Source organism: Camelus dromedarius, chromosome 20 (genome assembly GCF_036321535.1).
Source record: "Camelus dromedarius isolate mCamDro1 chromosome 20, mCamDro1.pat, whole genome shotgun sequence".
In the NCBI taxonomy this organism is placed as follows: Eukaryota; Metazoa; Chordata; class Mammalia; order Artiodactyla; family Camelidae; genus Camelus; species Camelus dromedarius.
Window position 1 is genome coordinate 18563103 of NC_087455.1, and position 19752 is coordinate 18582854.

The 19752-nt window shown below is 43.6% G+C and overlaps 1 long non-coding RNA gene and 1 other non-coding gene across 2 annotated transcripts in view; both read left to right on the plus strand.

The window, feature by feature from the left end:
• Window positions 1–462: 462 nt before the first annotated feature.
• The window catches only part of LOC116148919 (uncharacterized), a 140396-nt gene continuing 121106 nt past the window's right edge, over window positions 463–19752 (plus strand). Inside the window, exons 1-2 of the long non-coding RNA XR_004132509.2 lie at window positions 463–749; window positions 14501–14640. This is a non-coding gene — a long non-coding RNA (uncharacterized LOC116148919). The remainder of the gene's footprint in view (window positions 750–14500; window positions 14641–19752) is intronic.
• TRNAA-AGC (transfer RNA alanine (anticodon AGC)) lies at window positions 16821–16893 on the plus strand. Its single transcript has one exon. It is a non-coding gene; the product is annotated as a tRNA-Ala (tRNA).

Genomic DNA, 19752 nt, shown 5'->3' on the forward strand with positions numbered 1-19752 from the left:
CAAGCGGTGGCAGATTGCGTTGCCCAGAGGTGGCTGCAGCAGTGTCTTCACCCTGCCTGTTCTTCCAAAATGTGCACCTTCCAAACCCCCATCAGAAGATGGAGTCAAGCTCTCTGTCCCTGGGGTCCTATTTGTGCTTGGACCAATAGACCACGTGGATGAGACACTGGCACTCCCAGGCATGGCCCTTGCCTGGCCTGGCAGCTTCCACTTTCAGCCTCCGGGAGGATGGCTGCCAAGGAGAGAGTGAGACTCCTGTGTGACCACCAGGTTGGGAGAAACCCAAGCCGTGTGCGGAGGCCCTGGAGGACGAGACACCATGGGATAGAGGGGACTGGGGAGGGGCGAGGGTGCAAGGGAGGGAGGTGCGGACACCTGCATGAAGAAGCCGTCTTCAGGTTTCCCTGGCAACCCAGTCGAGCCTTCAGATGACTCCAGCGCCAGCTATGCTCTGGCTGCATCTGTGCAGGAGTCCCCGAGGCCAACCTGCCCCGCTGCAGCCAGTCTACCCACAGAATCACAAGAGAGGAAACATTGTCATTTGAAACCACTAAGTTTTGGGGCGGCTTGTTTGGCTGCGATGACAACGAAAACACTCTCCAAGCCTCCTACCACTTCCTCTGAAAATAAAACTCCACGTTTCAAACTGAATGCTCTTTGACTTTTGCAACTTTATGGCCCGGAACCCGAGTGAGGGAAGAAATGAAGAATCTAGGATGTGACGGAGGTCTCGCTGGAATAGACAGCCGGTAAGTGGTGTCCTGGTCTTCTCACGAGCTGGGTTTGGGGCCGGCTTTCCTTACTTCCTAGTTTACCCTGTTTCTGCCTGTCCCAGTCTTTGACCTAAGAGACGTGGGAACATATGAGTCCTGTTCATTCATGTATTTATTTAGGTGTTTAGTTATGGATGTGACAGTACTGAGAGCCCAGGGCTCTGGTGGGGAGTCAGAGAAAGGGAAGCATCTTGCCTGCTTCTGTGAGACTCGCCGCTGGGCAGGGAGACGGTGCGTGAGGATAAGGAGTGCCAGCACATGGGGGCCACAGGAAAGGCACATGTGAAGCATTTCAGAGGAAAGGAGACTTCCACCCTCCCTCTCCTGGGCCACACAGAAAAGAAAACGTGAGGGGACCTAAACGGGTTGAGTCCACACCGCCACTCTGTGCCTCTGACGCTCTTTGCGAGGAGCGAGTCCTGCTTTGTGGTCGGTGAGGATGGAGCGTTGGAATCAACGGAGCGCCTGGCCACAGCTCGTTAGCGATGCCGACCTGGGAACCAACTTCCACCTTGACGGTTTGAAACCACTTTCCTTCCCACTCCACCCAGACACCTCCAGGCTCACGTTCCAGGGGCATTTGTGGTCTGACATTCTTGATTTTCCCTGCCTCGTGTCGTTTATGAATTGTTTCGTAGGTACCCAGCTGGCCTCCTTAATGAGGCTGGAAGTTTCCTGAGGGTCTTATTCTTTGATTCCTTTTATGGATGGTATTGGAAACTTAGAACTCAATAATCACTTAACAGTTGATTGGTGAATATGGAACTGGATTGGACGGGTCACAAAAAATTAGGAAGAAAAGGATTCGGATACCAAGAGAAAGTCTTAGAAGTATTTCGTCATTTGCAGAACCCCTAGCATCTGTCATGGTGGGGCTGAGCACTTTCCAGCCATTAACTTATAGAATCTTTACAGCTCAGTAAAGTAGGTACATCATGTCTTATTTTACAGCTGGGGAAACTGAATCCTCAAGGTTAAATTACCCTGATCAAGATCATAGAGCTAGTTAAGTGGGAGGCCTGGGTTTCAAATCCACGGTGATTCAGTCCGGAGGTTTCTGCTTCCACCACGACATTCTGTCACCTTACCTTTGTGAGTCCGATGTGCAGATCAAGTGGGGTTGTCTGTCAAAGGCAGTGCAGTTTTTATGTATCTGGTTTCCCAATTTCCCCAAACTTTCCAGTTCTAAATCTTCTACGCTTGGGCTTAAATTTAGCAATCTCTCGTTTCCAGCCCCTAACTTAGTTTGGATATCATATCTAAAAATTTGGATCCAACGTGTGTATTTCTTGGGGAAGCAGAAAAAGTGCAAACCTTCCAGCATCTGTTCCTTATAATTGCTCTGCATTAAATTACAATTTTGGATTTAAATTAGAAAAAGTGCATTTTGGTACCAAGACTTTGATGTGGAAATGAAGGAGGGTAAGAAGTAACAGACACCCTCTGTATTATTCTTTAATAGAGGGAGATGTATTAAAAAAAAAAAGAGAGAGAGAGAGAGAAATCAAAGTCAAGGGAAGGAGCCCCGGTACTTGTTCTTAGCCTCTGGAGGAGACGGTGGAACGTCAGACTTGTGTTGGTGTCGAGGACCAGAATTTCTACGTGTTCCCTTGAATCTGGAGTGTTTAGCCCTGAAATTTTACCTCCAGTGCTGCCCGATTCATATTCTCAATCTTCTCCTGGTTGGGAGACCCTAGTTGAAGCTGATATCACTTGTTCCAGCACCTCCATCCTTATAAATCAAGTTAAGGTAGCAGGGATGAGAGAAACTCACAGAAACAATAAGAAAAGGACTAACTGGACAGAAATATGAGTGAAAGATGTAAGTGGGATGTATTAGATTTGTGTACAGCATGGGCTGCTGTAACCAAGTACCACAGGCTGGTGGCTTAAACAACAGAAATTTGTTTTTCACAGTTAGGAGACTGGGAAGTCCAAGATCAAGGTGCCATCAAGGTCAGGTTCATTCAGAGACCTCTTCCCTTGACCCATAGGGAGCCAACTTCACTTTGTACTACGTGATCTCTTTTTTGTGTGAGCATGGGGGGAGAAAGAGCAATCTTTCTGGTGTCTCTTCTTACAAGGATACTAATTTTATCAGATGAGGGACCCACTCTTATGACCTCATTTAACTTTACTTCCTTAGAGGCCTTATCTCAAATTTAGCCACATTGGAGGTTAGTGCTTCAACATGTAAGCTTGGCGAGGGACATAAATATTCAGCCCATAACACAGGGCAGTCACACTAAGAGTAATACAAATAGTCAGTAAACATGTATTATTGATTTTTAATAACAGTAGCAATAGCCAACATTGATTTGGAGATTCCCATATGCCAAGCATTGTTCTAAGCTGTTGACATCTCATCCCTCATGAAGTTCTTATAGGAAGTCTATGACAAGGTAGTTTTCCACTGTTATCTCAGTAGACAGAAGAAGAGCCTGATGCAGAGAAGTCAGGCAACTTGGCCAGGGACACACAGCTAGGAAAAGGCAGCTCCAGAATTCAAACTCAGGATCTGGCCCCGAGTCCATGCTGTCGACAACTTCCTAAGATGCTTAGACTTAACCACAGGGAGAAAGTAGAACAAAAACCCAGTTTTTAGCCATTGGATTGATTAAAAATGAAAAAACTAGGTATAGCTAGTGCTGGCAAGAGTGCAGGGAAAAGGACATTTTTACACACCTTTGGTGGAAGTGGAAACTTTTGAAGGGTGATTTGACAATGTCTGTTGAAATTAAGTATGTGTGCTTTTATCCTTTGAGCCAACAATTCCACTCCCGGAAATTTACTTACAAAATTAGGCCAAGGTGTCAGTGCAAGAATATTCATTGCAGCATTGTTTGAATTAGTCAAAAACCCAAAGTTAATATAAATGGCAATCAACAGGGCAGAGTTTAAAGAAACTGATAATTTGATGAAATGAGGATCTGTGAACACTGATGTGGAAATGGCACACACGTTTGCTGATATGTGTACTAGTTTGTTGGGGCCACCGTAACAGAATCGCACAGACGGGGTGACTTAGAGAACAGAATTAGATTTCCCCACAGCTCTGGAGGCTGGAAGTCCAGGGTCAAGGTGCTGGCATGGTTGGTTTCCTCTGAGGCCTCTCTCCTTGGTTTGCAGACGGCCACCCTCTTGCTGCTTCTTCAGATGGTTGTTCCTTTATGCATGTGTGCCCGGGGTCTCTTTGTGAGTCCTAATCTCCTGTTCTTAAAAGGGCCTCGGCCAGACTGGATTAGGGCCCACCCTAAGGCCTCGTTTTTTACCTTATTTTCTCCTCTAAAGGCCCCATCTCCAAATACAGTCACGTTCTGAGGTATTGGGAGTTGGGATTTCAACACAGGACTTTGGAGGAAGCACAATTCGTCCCATAACATAGATGAAAAAGAAAGATGGATAACCTTGCGATTAGTATAATCTTTTATGTGTAATTTAAGATACATGAAGGCTGATATATGCATTGAAAATTTGTCTGTAAAGCTCTCCAAAGAACTCTTACACTGACTTTTGGGGTAAGAAACTGAAGTGTGGCTGAGGGGTAAACGCCTATCTTACTTTCACACCATTCTGTATTTAATACTCTCATCACATAGAAGCATTGCTTTTTATTTTATGTTCAAATGTCAGCAGAGCTACCTACATAGTAGGATTATGCATCATTTTAACTTTTGCCTTAAATTTTTCTGTTGACAATCTTCATAAATATTGTTAAAATTTAAAAAAAAAATTCTAAAAATGGAGCAACCAACAAATTGAGGGGAAGTGAGCTGCATGTATGTGGAGAGATTTAGTGGCTGATGGCTAACTTTCATTGTTTTCAGTGTGCTGTGGTATACTGACGATCTTTGGGGAAAAAACCAAAAACTTCTCAAAGTTTCATAATCCATGGTCCCATCCCCACTTTTCTGGTATTATTTTGATTTACAAAATTTTCTTGAAGGTTAACCTACTTTAGGGAAGTGTTGTGCCTTCTCTTCACTGGAAATAGTCCAAAAAGAAAAAAAAAAAGAATAGAGAGGTTACTATCAGCTTCTGACTGCCTGCATTCTATTGATCTGCTTTAGGGATTTAAACATAGCAAATTATTCATCACCGCCCACCTTCTGTTACCATCAGGTTCCTGGGTCACCTCAGATCCTAAGCGTGTTCATTCAATGTCAAAGAATTTTAGCATATTCAAAGGACATGTGATTAGGAGGGAAATCCACCACCAAAGAAAATCTACACACCTTTATCCAAAGAGAAATATCGATCCATCATTTTTCCATCATTTGCTCCCGGGCATTGACATGCTTCTACTTCGCTCGAAGAGCAAAGAGACTTTTAAATTGGAATAGTTTCACAGTTTTGCCCCATGAGGAGAGGAAAAGGGGAGGAAATGACATTTACTGAGGGCTGACCATGTGCCAAATGCTTGACTTCTATTCTTTTATATTCACCTTTATAGCCACCCGATGAAGTGAGTGTGATTATTTCTCATTTACAGATAAGGAAACAGAGTCAAAGAGGTTAAGGGACAATTTCTAGCGATTGGACTGTGGAGGTGGAACCAGATGCATCACCAGGCCTTTGAATTCAGAAGCACATGTTTATCACAGCCTCTCCTGACAGTTCACAAGCAGATTCTCGGCAGGGACCCCGGGCTACCGGGCCTTGGGACGTGGAGAAACGGAGCAGGACAGTCGGACGGAGGCCTGGGCTTTCCTTAGAAATAGGACCAGGGGGAATCCTCGTTCAATTCAAGGGAGATGCTGGTTAGAGCCTTGAGCGGTACTGCTGGAGGGCCTTCCTCTAACCCCTTCCTTTGACAAAAGGGGGAAATGAAGCCGGCAAACTTAAGTGAATCTTACCTATTTCTTGTATCCCCAAATTCTTGTTCCTTTTTGTAGATTTAAAGAATGAGCCCTGCAGTGCAGGGGGATGGTTTGCCAGTGGATTCTCTGTGGCCTCATTTTCTTCTTATCAGTCCTTTGCCTACATCTACTTTAGTGTCATCCCATGTTTTTCATTCAAGATTTCAGGAAGAAATGAAACTTTTAAAACATTCATTTATTTTATTATATATATTCTCAAGGTAAAAAAAAAATTTAAACTATACAGACATGTAAGACAGAAAATGAAATTTGATGTCATTTCTCACTCCAGAAATAAAAATTTGGTGAGTAACCTTCCAGATGCTGTGGTATAAATGAATACACCCCATACTGAAGCCTGAGGCAAAAGGAAAAGTCAACAACACTGATCTTTCCTTTGTTTAAAATTGTGATATGTTGTTCATCATGGCTTTTCTTTTTTTTTTGCATTACTTTGATTTTTGAAACATTACGTTGAAGTATTGCTTATCTTGATTGATGAACTTTTTGGCACCCCTTAAACTTTGCACCTGAAGTGAATTCTGTTATTCTCTTGCCTCATTCATCTCACCCTAGCCCTGGCCCTGTATTATACACATTATTATTAAAAAGCTCTTTTTTTTGCCTTGTTTTATGAAATAAAAAATAATCATACTATAATTAGATGAGTTTACACATCTACAGCACTGACTATATAATTCTATAGAATCTTTGTGACTTACATATGCTAATCCTCATAGTAGCCCAATGGGGTGGGCCCTATTTATATCATTTCCATTTTGCAGATGGAAAAACTGAGGCCTTGAGAGTTAAAGTGCCCCAGGCCTCACAGCTAGTAAGGAATTTGGACTTAAGCAGCGGGACTCCTAGAGTGTGTGCTGTAACCTACCATGTGCTCCTCTCTCTCTCTGCTCGTTGCACACGTTGTCCTGTCCCCTACATGTTTTTCATACTCTATCATAAGCATCTTTCAATTTCAACATGGAAGAATCTACCCCATCTTTGGATCCCCAATATAGATGGAAATAGCAAGAAAAAAAAAGCCAAAACAAACCTCTCTCAACAGCACCTTGACAAGCCTTCCCCTTAGCCAGTGCCATTCCCCCCAGGCCTGTCTTTTGCCTATCAAGACCATTTCTCTCAAGTGGACTTTTGACCCTTGTGGCTGTGGCTTCTCCTCTTTTGTGCCGATGCTCTTATTCTGAAGATAATTTACCAGTGCCGGCAATCTGGCTGCTGTGTGTGCAGAGCAAGCCACCTCTTCACGAGCTCAGGGGAAACATTTGGAGCACAGATTGCAAAGCACCTGAATTTGAAATGTTTATTTCTTGGCTGGCTTTTATTTTCTTCCAACTATCAAAGGAACTCTGGCTGAAGTTGACGCATTAATCACTTGTCTAATTTCATTTCTTAAAACCTAGTTATTTTTAAATGATAAGTAACATGATTTACTGCCCTTTTTGATTTAGAAACCTGTTCAAAATGCCAAGTGGTGTCTGCCTCTTTGTTTGCATAGTCTTGAGATGCTTTTTCGTTTGCCTTTTTGTGATAATTAAATGCTTATGGTTCTTTCATCTAAAATACTTGTTCATTATTGATATAATTCATGTGCTCCAGACCATTTAATTTAAGTATTGGTTATTTCTAGTAAAATGCAATATAGTTGGTGTCCCTAGGTAAATAGGCTAAGAGAAATACCCTGACCTGTTCTGGTTATTTTGCAAAATATTCCTTTCCATTTATGAAAATCCCGTGATTTTATTTAGCAAATCCTGTGATAAATAAATGGAAAAAGCAAGCAAAAAAAAAAAAAAAAAAAAAAACCCCAAACCCCAAACCTCTCTCAATAGCACCTTGACACCCACTCCCCTTTAGCCAACTCAGTTCCTGGGTGGCTTAGTTCCTTGGTCAAAGTTTGCACTCTGATTTTGCCGTGTGGAACACTGATCACAAAGGGGTGTGTGTGTGTGTGTGTGTCCCTTCAAATCTTTCATGACTTCTTATGGTCTGAATAGGTAACAGGTCAGGCAGAGTCAGGTCCCTGTAAGCACCAGGAGGTAAGAACAGAGCCTGACTGGCTTGTGTGTATGACCATGTGAGGGTGGTTGGGATGTAGGTAGTGGGCAAGTTAGGTGGACTTATGGGCTGAATTATGCCCACCCCCCAAATTCACATGTCGAAGTCCTAACCCCTAGTACCTCAGAATGTGATGGTATTTGGAGACAGTGTCTTTAAAGAGGTAATTCAATTAAAATGAAAAGACCATGACTGGTGTCCTTAGAAGAAGAGCTCAGGACACAGGCACACCCAGAAGGAAAACTGTGTGAAGACCCAGGAGAAGCCGGTTCATCTACAAGCCAAGGGGAAGGGCCTCAGAAGAAACCAACCCTGTCAACATCTTGCTCTCAGATTTCTAGCCTCCAGAATTATGAGAAAATAAATTTCTGTTGTTTAAACCACCCATCCTGTGGTACTTAGTCTTGGCAAACTTAGGGATCGAATTCAGGTGGAAAGTGGCTAAAACAGGGTAGACTTCTGAAATGAATTCCATACATTTTTGGTACGCTGGTCAAGTGGACGATCTTATGAATTTTACTGTCCCTGTAATTTACCTACCTATAAATAGATTTCCTGTTCTGGAATTGTTGTGATCCCCCATGTTTTAATGAAGTAGCTTTTATAGCCTCAACGGACTCAGTGTGCTAACTGGTTGGAAAATCCAGTGAATCAGCTCTGAGGAATGGGCTGAGAGGCCGAGCCCTCCTTGTAAGGCTGCCCCTGGGGGAGAGGACACCACTCCCATTGGGATGGAAGGGCGAGAGAACATGGCTCTCACACGACAAGCGTTGTGGGCTCAGCCTTATACACACGGTCTCCTTCTGTTTTCACTACAAACTTATGTGACCTGTTATATGATCTGTATTTTATAGATGAGAAAACTGAGGACATGGCAATGATAAGAACTTGTCACTTAAATAGTTCTGCCTGTATCCAAGCTCATCTTGTTTTTTATTGCACCACCATACCTCTAATTTCTTCTTTTTTTTTAATGTTATTGCTTTGGTTCCTATGATGCTAATTTTATGTGCCAACTTGGCTAGGATACAGTGCCTGGTTATTTAGTCCAATGCTGGTGGAGTAGTTACTGTGAAAGTATTTTTTAGATGTGATCACCATTTATAATCAGTAGACTTTGCATAAAACAGATTACCCTCTATTTATTGGGTGGGCCTCATTCAATCAGTTGAAGGCCTCAGAGCAAAGATTGAGGTTTCCCTCTGAAGGATAAATTCTGCCTCAAGACCCCAGCACAGTAACCTGCTTGAGTTTCCTGCCTGCTAGCTTGCTTTGGGGATTTCACACTCAAGACTGCAGCTTAAGCTGAGTTTCCAACTTGCTGGCCTGCCCGACAGATTTCCAACTTGCCAGTCCCCACAGCTGTGTGAGCCAATTTTTAAATTCTCTCTCTCTCTGTCCTATAGGGTTGATTTCTAGGGAGAATCCTGAACTAATGCAAGTCTTTAATGAAATCGAGTCTTTGGTTTGGAAGCTAGGAATTTTCAGTATTGCATTAGACTAAGTTACCTGCTATAACAAACAATCCCCAAATCTCAGTGGGTTGGACACAGTTTAAATTTTATTTCCCACATATCATGATCCAACAGAGTTTTGGCAGGCCGGCCTTCTCCATGGTGATGAGGGAACCAGGCTTCTACCCAGTGGCTCTTCCATCTTACAGGGGTCCTGTGGTTCCTTGCTGGACCCTCTACATGTGGCTGGGAGACGAGGGAAGTGAGCTGGAGTCTCTCAGGAGGGGTGTTAGAGGCCAGACCTGCAGGCGGCACACACTTTCTCCCATATTCCGCTGCCCAGAGCTCCACCACGTGGGCGCTCCTGGCTCCAAGGACCCTGGGAAGAGCCCAGAAATGAGAGGAGAAACCCGTGTTTTGGAGAATCACTGTCACCCCCAACAACTGCCAAATGTGGCTGCAGACATGCAGAGGGCGGTGGGAGGAAGAAAGTCAACAGAATAAATGGTGGTTGTTTTTGAATGAGGACACAGAACGTTTCTGTGTGTCTATTAGCTTTAAAGTGAATTTGTGGATTTATAATTTTAATTTATAGATACACGATCTTGATCAAAGGGACCATAGAATTCTTGGCCTGGAAATTACCAAAAATTTACCCAAAAAATTCATTTGGAAAAATAATGGAGCGTACATCCAAAAAAAGTTTTGATCAAGAAGAGCAGTTTATGTGGAAATCTGTTTTCACCAGATATTAGACAAGGATGCAAAATAACACTTGGCAAATGAGATACCACGTAACACCAGCTGGTAATGACCAGTGCTGGTGACCTTCTAGAAAAATGAATAGGGTCATATGCTGCTGGTGGCATGCTTACTTGGTACAAATCTTTCAAAAAGCAGTGTGAGGAGATATATCTACAATATACATATTTAGCAGAAGCCATAAAAAGGTTTCTACATTTTGACCCAGTAAGAGTGACCCTAGGACTTCATTCCTAGGGAAAAATTCAGCTTAAAAAAAAAAAGCTATATGTAAGGATATATTCATTGCATTATTAGTCCGAATAGGGGAAAAAAATTGGTGTGAAGTTTACAAATACCTAGTAATTATCTTTAATGAGAGTTCTCCTCTTTTTACGTATACCAACGTCTTACCAGCCACTGCTAGAGTAAGAACTGAAAAACAGAGTTTGGCTTTAAATTGACAAGGAAAAAGTGAGGCCGAGCCTGGCTGTAACTGAGTGTCTGCTCACCACTGTGGAACCATATCATCTTTGTAGATGTAAACATAAGTTTCTTTTTTTTCTCTCCGTGGTCTGGAAAGTGCACCATGGTCATTATTAAGACCATTTTCCTAGCTCAAAAAAGCCTCAACCCCGCTTGCCTTTGGAGATTCTCATGAGGGAACAGAAAAGAAATAAAAAGATTAAAGGGAAGCCCAGCCTCCCTTATGTTTGCCCTCGGCAAACAGAGGTGCCCCAGGAAGGAGACCGGGTGAGGCTCTGACAGATCTGGGCGGTGATGTGCGTGTGTGTGGAAGACTCCGACAGGGACAGAACCATCTGCTCCCTCTTGTAAGTCATGGGCATCGTGGTGGATTTACCCCTTGCCCTGAGATCTGTGAGGTGGGATGCTTGCCCCTTTGCTGGGAGCATAAAGAGGCTCTGGGCCCCCTTCCCTTCTCCTTCTCACTTCTTGCTGAGCAGAAGCTAATGTGTAGAAGGTAGTGGGGAAGGATTCCAAGTGCATACGGACCCCCTTTGCCTGTAGGATGTCCGTAGTGGTGAATCCACTGGGTGGTGCTGGTTGAGCGAAAGGGCAGTGGGTGGGGGGGGGAGCCCCCCTGAGGTCCTGGTCTTGCTGACAGAAGCAGGTCTTCCCTGGAGGCGTCTGTCTTCTCTTCCGCCCTCTCCTGAGCTATGACCCGGAGACAAGCCCCTCAGAACTCCTAAGGTTCTTTGAGGAGTCAACCCAGTGGCCTGGCTATCTAATACATTTTTTAAAAAAGGTCTCTTTGAAGAAGACACAAGTGGGAACAGATTTACCAAGAGAAGTGGCAATAGAGACAGAAATCATAACAGCAAACACAATAATTATAGGATTGCCGAAGACACAATAACAACTTTTCCAGTGCCTCCCACCGTCCTGGCCGGACTCCCTGCTTCCCGGGCCCCGAGGCCTGAGCTCCTGTGGTCCCTGTGCGAAGTGCCGGCCTCTCCCCGATGGTTCCCCGGGCCCTGCCTGAAGTCCTGGGCGGCCTCCCCCTCCACGGGGGCGGTGGGAGCTTTAAATAAACACGGCCGAGGGGAAGAGAGGGAAATAAGAAGCCTGTGTTCTTACACAGCACACAACAAGGCTCCTTGTGGCTCCAGCACAGGGAGCTCCCCTTCCAGCTGTCCTAAACATTTTCTCTTCCAAGAAAGCACTTTACAAATGATGCCTTGGACAACAGGAAGAGCTCTGAGTCACCAACCACACGAGGAGTCGGAGGTTTGGGAAGTCCCTCAGTGCTGGGGGAGGCAGTGGTCACCTTGGAGGCTGGGACACGGTGTTCCTGTGGTCTCCAGGTACCAGCCAGGTGCTGGCTTTCTCTCTTCTTCTCAGGAGGGTGCTGGCTTGGCGGTGGGGCCTGGCTGCCCCGCGGGCCCAGGACCTGTGTGGATGTCTTAGCTTTGCCAGGTTAGCTGGACATCCTTTGTTCCGTCCCTTCCTCTTTCCCACTCCTGGCCTCTTTCTCTCTCCCTCCTTCCATCTTACTTTTATTTAGTGAGCATTTACTATGCCCACAATACCGTGCTGGACATCCAGGAGGCTGCAAAGAAGTGAAAGGCATGCTTCCATCTTCCAAGGAGCTGGAAGCCTGGTGCCAGAGACTGTGACCTGGACTAGGAGTAGAGTCCTTGGTCCCAGAACGTCTCTGTCACAGACCTCAGACAAGCCACAGAACACTTTTTGATTTCAGTTTCCCCATCTGTAAAATAGGCGGGCCATACAAGGTTATCTCATCTTTTTCTAAACTCTGTTGAACTTTTATGGTGTCAATTAAGTAGTTCGTCCACTTGGTGGAGAAAGATGGCATTTCAGAGTTCCCAGAGAAGGCTCTGTGGAAGAGACGGGACTTGAGTTAACTCCCAAACAATGGGTAGGGAATATCAGCAGAGAGAAAACAACCCACAAATCCAGGAGACTAGAGGTGTTTGGGAGGAGGAAGTTACGAGGATGTTCCAGGTTAGGATAAGCGGAGGAGAAATTGAAAGGAAGGGACAGATGAGGCAACTATTTTTTTTTAATTTAACTATAGTTGATTTACAGTGTTAGTTTCAGGTATACAGCAAAGTGATTCAGTAATACATAAACATACATACATACATATATACATATATATATATATATATTTTCTTTTCATATTCCTTTCCATTAGAGGCAAATACTTTGAAAGATCCATCTTGGATATGGGGAAATGAGAGAGAAAAAGACACACAAGTGGTGTATTGATTTTAAGCACAGACCATCTGAATAACTGTGGTATCACTGATGGAACTGGGAGACTATTGATGGAGTCAATCTGATGGGGAGATTCTTTTTGTTTTGTTTTGGGTTTTTTTGGGGGGGGTAATTAGGTCTATTTATTTATTTATTTATTTTCAATGGAGGCACTGGGGCTTGAACTCAGGACCTAAGCATGTGCTCTACCACTTGAGCTACACCCTCCCTGCTGATGGGGGAGATTCTAAGTTAACTTTCAGATGCATTGACTTGAGACGAGAACAGGACATCCACTGGAAATGTCCAGTGTGCAGTCCAAAGTGTATGACTAACCCTCAGGAGGAAGGTCGGAATGGTTTTCAAACACTGGGGAGTGTCTTGGTTAGAGGTTCATGCTGAGGTGATGAGGCTGTGTGTGAGCTTTGACAAAATGTGAGAAGGGAGAGCTGAGGGTTCAGGGATGATGTCTGGGGAGAAGAGAGAAGAAGACTCAGAGATGAGTGGAACCAGGAGGAGGGAACTCACTTCCAGGCAGGTGGGGAATGTGTCTGAGACCACCCCCGAAATAAAGGAGACCTGAGAAAACGCTATGGGTTGGCAAACACGTGGTCACTGTCGCACTTTCCTGATTTCATAGTTCCTTCTCTGTCTCTTATGAAAATGCCCGATCGTACAGTTAGGGAAGTTTGGTAGAATTTGTTTCTCTCAGGGTCTTCTTGCTTGTTTGTGTACTTGCACAAGAGAACCTGGAGGAAATTGAATTGGAGTGTGGAAAACACTTATTTTAAAATACTATTGCTATAAATTTATAGTCAATTTAGTGCCTGTGACTGCCTCATTCCCTAAACATTAGTATCCAAGTTGAGATTGAAACATACAGAGTATTTTAACTTTGGGGGAGAGGGCATGCCACAGGCCACTTTGGGTATCTGAATCAAGAACGACCCTTCTCCCCAGAAAAATACACAAAAACTAGCGTACTAATTTAGGTGCAGTGTACCCATGTGGGCCGTGTACCCAAGTGATGAACTCTTTTTTTTTTTTTTTTTAACTGGAGGTACCGGGCATTGAATCCAGGACCTTGTGCATGTTAAGCACACACTCTACCACTGAGCTATTACCACCCACACCAAGTGACGGAGTCTTAAACGTGATCCAGCTCCCTACATTATGTAACCTCTCTATATCTATTTTTCTTATTTGTAAAATAAAGACAATCATTTGTACCATGAAGATTGACTGAACAAACACAAAGTGCTCAGAACCAAATGTAGTGCCTGGTGAGCACTCAGTAATTCTTATCCGTTCTGGTTCTGTTTATTAGGTGAAATTTCCTCAGCTCAGTGGCTGTTCTCCAGACGAAACTCTCCTTTAAGTATTCTTTCACTTACTCATTCACTCATTTACTTATTCACTCATTTTCTTTCTTTCTCATTTTTTGGTATGTACATATTTTTATTGAAGTATAGTCAGTTTACAATGTTGGTGTCAATTTCTGATGTACAGCATAATGCGTCAGTCATAGATGAACATACATATATTCATTTTCATATTCTTTTCACCATAAGTTACTACAAGATATTGAATATAGTTCCCTGTGCTGTTCAGTATGAACTTGTTCTTTATCTATTTTATATACATTAGTATCTGCAAATCTCAGCCTCCCAATTTATCCCTTCCCATCCCCTTCCTGCCCTGATAACCATGTTTATTTTCTATGGGAGTCTGTTTCTGTTTTGTAAATAAGTTAGTTTGTTTTTTTTTTTTTTAAGATTCCACATATAAGTGGTATCATCTGGTAGTTTTCTTTCTCTTCCTGGCTTCTTTCTCACTTTTTATTAATTTGTTGTAGGATCTAGGAAATCAAAGGAAACTAAAGCTGCAACCCTCATCACCAAGAAGCTCTCAACCGAGTGATGTGTAAACAGACACTTACTTTCCCCCAAAGGTTTCAGTGAGTGTTGGAGTTTCAAGTAAGAAAAGAGCAAAGAGGTAAGTTTGGAGCCAAAGACAGGTAAGATTTTAGAAGATGCTTGTAACAGATTACATGCATTAAGATCTTAATATGTTTAGAACCCACTAATTTGTAATTGATGAGAGTGGAATTAAACCTTCAGTTGAAAAGTGGCAGCACCTTCTACTATTCTTAGAAATGAAGTTTGTTAAACGAGGAAATCATACAAAGAACCCAGGAGACCATCCCTTAGGTACCCTATCGATAAGACTCTGGTTTTACGTCTGGCAAAGCATCTTGAAGCTTATTGTTGTCATTTGCTTACATTAGACTGTGAGCTACTGGAGGACAGGGAGCTGAGCTCATTCAATTTGTGTCTAATACTGACTAATTCGTGGTATGATTGTGTTTAAAGGGGGAAAGAACTTCCCCCTTCACTCTTTAAGTCATTGTAACAGAACACATTTACATCAAACTCATTAAGACAAAATTACCAGTGATTATCTCTTCATTAAGATGTCTACCTGCCCAACACCTTGTTAACCTATGATTTGTGTTGTTCTAGAAAGTATTAAGACAGCTTTAAACATAGCAAATAATTCAGAAGTTTCTTTAACTCTAAATGACCTTCCCCATTAGATTAAATTAACAGAATGCTCATATTTACTCTTATAAAAAGCTTTTATCTTAGATGGAAAATGGAAGAAAAGCCTTAAGAATTTACTTACCTTTGGTGTTTTGGGGGTTAATAAGGGGCTTCATTAAACATTTTTTAAATTTAAATTCCTTTGAAATCGTTTTATGTACCACTTGAGTCCCATTATGTCTTTTTAATATTAGAGCTGAACAAGCTTCTGAATATAAAATCAAACTGGGATTTGCTTCTGAACAATATGAAGGGAAAAACAGATGTTTTTTTTTCATGATTGTATCTGGGTTTATTAGGAAAATGTACTTTGAGTAAAAACATTTTTCACAAGAACTAAAGACAAGGTGCCCAATTTTACTGAATAAGGTAAAATATGAGACAAACCCCAAGCCTCTCGGTCTGGCTTCTGGGTCTGGATCCAGTGTCCAAGTTCAACTCACTGTTCTGTTCTATCTTTCCACGTCTCCCTAATCATTTCCTCCCATCTATGAAGACACGTCTGTTAACGTTTCCCCGAACTCAGGTGCTTTCCAACCTGTTGCCCCTGTCCCTCACAGCTCACTGAATTCCTCCCTCAACCCCAGGATTTCACATCCAGATAAAACCCTACCATCCTCTGGAAAATATTCTCATTCCTCACTAGATGCCATTTGGAAATTATTCCTCCACCGGTGCTTCCTTTTTAATGGAGGGTTATTGAGTGATCACTCCAGGCTGGTCACTGAGTTAAGGGCTTTACTGGCATTTGCATAACAGCCCTACAAGGGAGGTAATGTTATTAGCTCCATTTTACAGGTAGAGAAACCGAATTTGAATTGCAAATTCATTTTCTCAAGATCCTAGCAAGGAAATGACAGAGCCAGGGTGTCAACCCATCTCCAACATTGAGTTGGAATGATTTTGAGTGAGCAGGTGGCACAGAGGAAGGGAGCAGGGTGAAAATGACAAAAGGATCCTAACATCAATCCTTAGGGACCTAGAATGGGTTCGGTTATAGTACAAAGCCCGCTTGATCTCAGTTGCCTAATGGGATGCGTTCCATTTCTCATGTAACATGCGCCATACCGGCCATTACATTACCCCTGTAATCACTCGGGGCTTCTACGGGCACAACTCCATCTTGATAATTACTTGTGAGATCACTGCAACAGGGGAAGACAAAGAGGAGAGTCTTGCACCTGCACTTTAACTGTTCCCCTGGAAGTGACTTACACCACTTCCACTGACATTTCATTGGACAAGTAAGTCATGTGGCCAAGCCTTATTTCAGGGGGGTGGCAAGTGTAATCAAACCATCTTCCTAGAAGGAGAAGAACCAGAAGTAGATGGTGAGTGGCACCCAAACTACCCCCGTGCCTGGACAGGCTTAAGCGGAGTGTGAGTCCTGATCAGCACCGGGAGGGTGAAGAACGTAGCGTAATGCAATTTGCAGGCACAACGGAGAGACACAAGTGGAGCTACCACATTCTGTTCCCCTCCAGGATCACTTATTCCAGTGGGGAAAGACAGAGAATTCACTGAGAAGACGCTCGGAGAAAACACCATCATTTAAAAATATTATCATGGGGAGGAGGGTATAGCTCAGTGGTAGAGCGCATGCTTAGCATGCATGAGGTCCTGGGTTCAATCCCCAGTATCTCCATTAAAAAGTAAATGAATAAATAAATAAACTTAATTATCCCCCTCCAAATAAAAAAATGAAAATATTATTATAAAAAAGTATTTCTTGCTCACCTGATTATGCGAACCAAGAGCAATTATGTGGTTGCATGTTATCACGGGAAACAAACTCCCCTGTGTTTCTGTCCAGGCTTGGTACGCACAAGCTTCCGGACCATTTTCATCTCCAAAAAGTCTATATGCAAGAACTCTTACTCACAACCCACAGTTCATAAAATTTTATCAAGTGCCAACATTAAAACCAATTTACCTGTTTCCCTTTAAGTATCATTTTGTGGCTTTTCTTTTTCCTCTCCTCAAAGTTTGAATTAAGAACCCTCCTTAGTTTTGGTTGATAAGAGAGCTTTCATTTTTCCCATCTGATTAATGAGTACTTCTTCAATGATGTTTCTCTGGAACTGGAAACAAAGTGATTTGAGACAGTTTCTGATGCTTCCTGGCTTGTCATAAAAGTAAGAAGTTGATAGACTTGAATCCATTCTCTTCTATCCTCTTGTCTTCTTCCTCATCCCTTTTTCTCCTCTCATTTCCTTCCCTCTCCTAGCCTCACACACTTTCCCTTTTTCCCCTCTCCCTCCTTATCTCCTATACAGTCATCATTTTGCTAGTTTCAAATGCACCTTCAACTGACCAGGTCCGCCTTATTCCCAACGTCGGTGCCTCCTGTCATTTTCTTGGGGGCACCCCTCCCTGTTCCTTCATGCCAGTCTGTGCCCCTGGAATGAACGTCGATAGTATAAAGCACTTTCTCTTCAGAGCCGTGATGAAAATGGATTTCTGTGATTATTTGTGAAGTTATTGTCTTTCCCCCATTGAAACTTCCAGCCCCGCACATGCGGGCGCCGGGGTCCTCGTGTTCATTTCTGTGACCAGAGATGCTCCCACAACACTGGAGGCAGGACAGGTGGTCAGGGACTCTCTGGACCCCTCTTCAGTCAGCAGCGCTCTTACTGCCCCCCAGCCTTATGTTTGGGTGACTTGGTGGCTGTCCGGAGGGTTGAGAGACACAGGCTAACTCAGATGGGGATGAACTGATGGCAGGGAAGCCCTGTAAAACTGAGACCAGCAGCAACACGAAGACCTGCTCAGCACCATCCTGGTTGAAGTGCTGATGCTTTGTGGACATTTTAGACCCATGTAAGCTTACGCCCTCAAAACTCTGAAGCTTAAAAGTGGTATTGATGGAGTGGTACACGGGGGGAGAAGAGGGAGAAAACCCCATTTTTTCCACCAGTTACGTCAGGTCCTTTTCTGCCTGCCAGCACGTCTGATATGATAGTCTGAAAGCACCATTTTCTTGGTAAAACAAACACAGACTTCTCTTTAAAAACACCTTTTGATACTTTATGAGTGGGGCTGGTGTATGTAACCGATCAAGACCAACATATGGCTTATTATGACATTTAGCTGATTAAAATAGTCTAGACATAAACTTGAGATTTCAGAAATGTTTAAGTTAAGTAAGAAATACATTTTAATGTACAGTAGATGTGTACTTAGTCCGAGGCCACCTGTATCCCTACAGGAATTCCAGAGCAGGAAGTACTTTTGACTCAAGAAGTGTGTCTGAAAATTAAGGTTGTAAATTAACAACAGCTTGTCTATTAGATTATTTCAGCCATAAAGGACTCAGTATGTTTCAAAATGCTCGTGATTTTCAATACATTTCTGTGGCTCGATTTAATAAAGAGTGATGCTGGGAATGGCTTTGGCTTGAAAGCCTCCAAAAGCACATTTTTAGAAAATCCCAGAGAATAAATAGTAGCTGCTAGTTAGGCTGTGGTAAAACACACCTGTGGCTAATGGAAAAGGAAAAGTTTGAGCTGCCCCTTGGCACCGGCCTCTGAGCCCGCATGGCATTGGGGGTGGGGGTGGGGGGGTGCTGTGGCTTCGTGGTCAGGGCCTGGCCTCGGCCCCCAGGGCCGGGGACGCCGAGGGCCTCGTCCTGCCCCGTGTGCCCTGGGCACAGCCACTGTGCTCTCTGGTTCTGTTTTGCTGGTCTGTAACTTGTGAATAATGAGGTCTAATGAACACATGGGGTGGCTGCGAGGATTAATTGGCTAACGTTTGGGGCCAAGCACTTTGAAGTGGAGCATCTTATGATTGGTGGTAGGGCCATCCTGAGGTTTGGTGTAGGTTGGTGATTTTTGATTAGTTTCTCTGTCAGTGTGACCTCTTCTGGGCATGGAGGGGGTGAGGTCGGGGAAAGACGTGAGGGTGGATGAGTCATGCTCCTCTGGCTTTTTGAGAAAGAAAGAGATCAAAGAAGAAAAGAGAGGAGGAGGAGGGAGGAAGGGAGAGAAGAGAAAGAAGTAAAAAGAAAGAGTAAGAGTGAGAGAGAACACTTCTGAGGTCTCTGAGGCCCAGCTCCTAGGTGGTCTCTGAGTCTGGGAAATGCTGGAATTGATTGGGACGGGACCAGGCTAGAACAGAACGTGGCATTTTTGCCTTTCTCCTGCAGCCAAACTGTTGCGCTGGCAAGAAGACTTAGAGCTCATGGCAACCTGAAGCCCACTGACTGGCCTTGTTTTGCCAAGGGATTAATTCTGTCCATGCATGCGAACTCTGTTAACCTCATCCCTTCTAAAGTGCTCAGCGGCTGGGACACTGGCATGGTGGCCTGGAGAAAGAGGTCCTTCTCCTAGTTTATGAGTTATGGTGTGACTCTCAGGGGTACTTCATTCACCTCACTGGTCTCCTCCCTTGAGACATGAGAAGGATTGGATGAGCTGGGGAGGTGTAACAGTTAGCTTTTGCCGCATGACAAACCACCCTGAAACTTTGTGGCTTCCAACAGCAAACATTTATTTAGCTCGCAGTT